Consider the following 4809-nt stretch of genomic DNA (forward strand, 5'->3'; position numbering starts at 1 on the left):
TCTGGGAACAAGGGTGCAAGGAAAGCAGGTAGGGTTCAGGCCAAGACCAAAATGAGAGGAAGAAACGTGACCTGCAGAGGGTTTGGGGTTGTGAAAATGAGTCTGAGCAAGGAAGAACTGAGCCCACTTCTTTGAAGTGTGTGTTTTACAGAATGGCCATTCCCTGCTTTTCACTTTCATAAACTCACAACTGAATTCTGATCTTTTGCACAATGCGAGGCTGACAGGGCACACACCCACATACCCACTGCCCACTGTCTAAGCCTCCCTGGCCCCCTTCCTTCTCCTCCTGGGCTGCACACCCCTCCCGACCCCCTCTCCTCCCCTACCGTCCCCTCTTCTCCACTCCCCTTCCTTCCCTTTCCCTTCCCTTCCTTTTTCCTTCCCTTTCCCTTCCCTTCCCTTCCTTTCTCCTTCCTTTCTTTTCTTTCTGATGGAGTCTCCTTCTGTCACCCAGGATGGAGTGCAGTGGTGCCATCTCAGTTCACTGCAACCTCCACCTCGCAGGTTCAAGCTATTCGCCTGGCGAATTTTTTTTTTTTTTTTTTTGAGACGGAGTTTCACTCTTGTTGCCAAGGCTGGAGTGCAGTGGCATGATCTCGGCTCACTGCAACCTCCACCTCGCAGGTTCAAGCTATTCGCCTGGCGAATTTTTTTTTTTTTTTTTTTGGAGACGGAGTTTCACTCGTGTTGCCAAGGCTGGAGTGCAGTGATGTGATCTCGGCTCACCACAATCTCTGCCTCCTGGGTTCAAGCGATTCTCCTTCCTCAGCTCCTCAAGTAGCTGGGACTACAGGCGCTTGCCACAACGCCTGGCTAATTTTTTGTATTTTTAGTAGAGACAAGGTTTCACTATGTTGGCCAGGCTGCTGGTCTCAAACTCCTGACCTCGTGATCTGCCCACTTTGGCCTCCCAAAGTGCTAGGATTAAAGTGCTGGGATTACAGGCGTCAGCCACCGCGCCCGGCCATTTGTTTTGTTTTGTTTTGTTTTTTTGAGACGGAGTTGGAGTCTCTCTCTGTGGCCCAGCTGGAGTGTAGTGGCCGGATCTCAGCTCACTGCAAGCTCCGCCTCCCGGGTTTATGCCATTCTCCTGCCTCAGCCTCCCCAGTAGCTGGGACTGCAGGCGCCCGCCACCTCGCCCGGCTAGTTTTTTGTATTTTTTAGTAGAGACGGGGTTTCACCGTGTTAGCCAGGATGCTCTCGATCTCCTGACCTCGTGATCCACCAGTCTCGGCCTCCCAAAGTGCTGGGATTACAGGCTTGAGCCACCGCGACCGGCCACTTTTTGTGTGTGTTTTTAATACATGGCTTCACCATATTGCCCAGGCTGGTCTGCAGCTCTTGACCTCAAGTGATCTGCCCGCCTTGGCCTCCCAAAGTGCTGGGATTACAGGCATGAGCCACCGCACCCAGCCTGTTTTTCCTTATGTCATACATAACACACAGGAGGCCGGGCGCGATGGCTTAAACCTGTAATTCCAGCACTTTGGGAGGCTGAGGCGGGCGGATCACGAGGTCAGGAGATCGAGACCATCCTGGTTAACACGGTGAAACCCTGTCTGTACTAAAAAAATACAAAAAATTTAGCCGGGCTTGGTGGCGGGAGCCTGTAGTCCCAGCTACTCTGGAGGCAGAGGCTGGAGAATGGCGTGAACCCGGGAGGCACAGCTTGAGTGAGCCGAGATCGCGCCACTGCACTCCTGCCTGGGGGACTGAGCGAGACTCAGTCTCAAAACAAACAAACAAAAAACACCACAGGAGGAAAGCAGAGACGCTGCTGGTGTCTTATTCACACACTGGGACTGAGGGTGTTTGTCTCTAGGAACTGAATAACAGAGTGAGAAGCGGCTAAATAACCTGCAGGGGGCAGCAGAGCCCGAGGCCAATGACGCCCCGTTGAGGCCAGCCTGGAGTTTGCAAAAGGAGGGAAAGGGAGCTCCCCTGGGGGCTTCTTCGGAAGCCCGACCCTCCTTGAAAGTGGCCTCCAACTCCAGAAGGAGTGTGGATTCTGGGAAGTTGCAGAGACCTGGAAGGCAGGAGACCAACGTGCAGATGCGCTTGTGGGTTTTGTCCTATCTGGGGTTGTACCTCTGAAGCCTGGAGCTATTTTCTGGACAGTGTTTTGGTTTTGGCATGCACAGGGTTGCTGGGGACAGACTGTAATTTATATATATGAAGAAAATCTGTGAAGGTCAGGCTCAGAGAACAAATTGGGTTGTGTTATGAACAAAGGGTTTCTAAAGTTGACTTTATTTATAAAGTCAGAAAGAGTGTTTGAACCAGAGTGAATTCACCTTGTGTTATGCGCGTCCGTGTGAAGAGACCACCAAATAGGCTTTGTGTGAGCAATAAAGCTTTTTAATCACCTGGGCACAGGTGGGCTGAGTCCGAAAAGAGAGTCAGGGAAGGGAGATAAGGGTGGGACGGTTTTATAGGATTTGGGTAGGTAAAGGAAAATTACAGTCAAAGGGGGGTTGTTCTCTGGGGGGCAGGAGTGGGGGTCACAAGGTGCTCAGTGGGGGAGCTTTTTGAGCCAGGATGAGCCAAGAAAGGGAATTTCACAAGGTAATGTCATTACTTAAGGCAAGGACCGGCCATTTTCACTTATTTTGTGGTAGAATGTCATCAGTTAAGGTGGGGCAGGGCATTTTCACTTCTTTTGTGATTCTTCTGTTACTTCAGGCCATCTGGGTGTATACGTGCAAGTCACAGGGGATGTGATGGCTTGACTTGGGCTCAGAGGCCTGACATCTTGAATAGAGGCTGGGTAAAATAAGGGTGAGACCTACTGGGCTGCATTTGCAGGTGGTTAGGCATTCTTAGTCACAGGATGAGCTAGGAGGACGGCAGGACTGGTATCACAAGATACAGGTCATAAAGACCCCACTGATAAAACAGAATGCCCACCAAAACCAAGATGGCGACGAAAGTGACCTCTGCCACCCTGGGCAACACAGTGGCACCCCATCTCTACAAAAAATACAAAAATTAGCTGGTTGTCGTGGCCTGAGCCTGTAGTCTCAGCACTCGGGAGGCTGAGCTGGGAGGATTGCTTGAGCCCGGGAGGCAGAGGCTGCAGGAAGGCAGAGAGGCTGCATGCAGTGAGCTATGATTGTGCTGCTGTACTCCAGCCTGGGCGAGGGAGTGAGACTGTCTCAAAAAAAAAAAAAAAAAAGAAAAGAAAGTGACCTCATGTGGTCCTCACTGCTTATTATACACTAATTATAATGCATGAACATGCTAACAGACACTCCCATCAGCGCCATGACACTTTACAAATACCATGGCAATGTCCAGATGTTACCCTATGTGGTATGAAAAGGGGTAGGAACCCTCAGTTCTGGGAATTGCCTGCCCCTTTCCCAGAACACTCATGAATAATCCACCCCTTGTTTAGCACATAATCAGGAAATAACTATAAATATACTCTGTCAAGTAGACCATGCTGCTGCTCTGCCTATGGAGTAGCCATTCTTTTGTTTCTTTACTTCTCTAATAAACTTGCTTTTACTTTATGGACTCAACCTGAATTAGTTTTTGCATGAGGTCCAAGAACTCTCTTTTGGGGTCTGGATTGGTACCCCTTTCGGGTAATAAGATGAAACTGACTCCAGGTGAGAGTTTCCTGCTAATGAAAATGAAGGTGTGGGGAGGAGGGAGAGTTTCCACACTGTGAGGAGAAGATGGGTGTATGTGAGGAAGCCTTGGCCATGCCTCATCCCAATTCCTGCCCCACTGCAGGATATCTGTCTCTCCCTCCTGGAACAGGCATGCTTGACCTGTTTCCCCTCCTGCCCTGAGACAAGGGGATGGCTTTGTGGGGGTGATAGACTCTTGGTGTCCTAAAGGTTTGCTGAAAACTGTTTGAGTGAGGGACAAAGGACAAGATGGAGGAAGGTGAACAAGAGGGCACAATCCATGTTGCTTCTGGGTTCTTCCTCACCAACTTTCCCGCGTGCGGGAAAATGCAGCCAGCGCCCGGGAAGATGCACATCAACTGAGCATGCGCCGGGTGACGTCAATCCGAAGAGCTCGAAACTTACCCGGCCACGCCTATGGAGACGCCCCTATCACGCCCTTATCCCGCCCACTGCCCTCCCCCTTCCAGTACCAATGCATAAAAGTCTGCTGCCAGCAGCAGCCGGTGTGACTTCTTCGGCCCCCGCATTTGCGGACCGGGGAACCTTACCCGAGAGCGCTGGGGCGACTTCCCTGGCCCCCCTACACCTGAGGACCAGAGAACCTCTCCCGAGAGTGTGTGCATATTTGCAATAAAGGGCTGCCGCTTTCTTATGTACTTTGGCCTCATGTTTAATTACTTATCTCTCCTAAATTAAGTTACATTAAATTAAATTAAGACAAAAACTAATTGATCTGAGGCAGATTGATTAATAGAAAAGAAGGCATGCAAATGTATTTAACATGTATACATGGGAACCTTCAGAATGAAGACCCACCCAGCTATAAAAGAGAAGATTATATAGCAACCTGAGGTCAGTAAATTCGGTTTAGTAACAAGACAGCTTAGTAGAGTGAGAAAGGAAGAGGCTTGGCTAGAAAATTAGCCAGCCACCAAACCTGGCTAATTTTTGTACTTTTAGTAGAGATGGGGGTTTCTCCATGTTGGCCAGGCTGGTCTCGAACTCCTGACCTCAAGTGATCCACCCGCCTTGGTCTCCCAAAGTGCTGGGATTACAGGCGTGAGCCACCGTGCTCAGCTACCGGCCACTTTTAAAATTTTTAAATAACAGCCGGGCGCGGTGGCTCAAGCCTGTAATCCCAGCACTTTGGGAGGCCGAGACGGGC

The sequence above is a fragment of the Colobus angolensis genome, unplaced genomic scaffold, assembly GCF_000951035.1.
Source record: "Colobus angolensis palliatus isolate OR3802 unplaced genomic scaffold, Cang.pa_1.0 Scaffold39, whole genome shotgun sequence".
NCBI lineage: Eukaryota > Metazoa > Chordata > Mammalia > Primates > Cercopithecidae > Colobus > Colobus angolensis.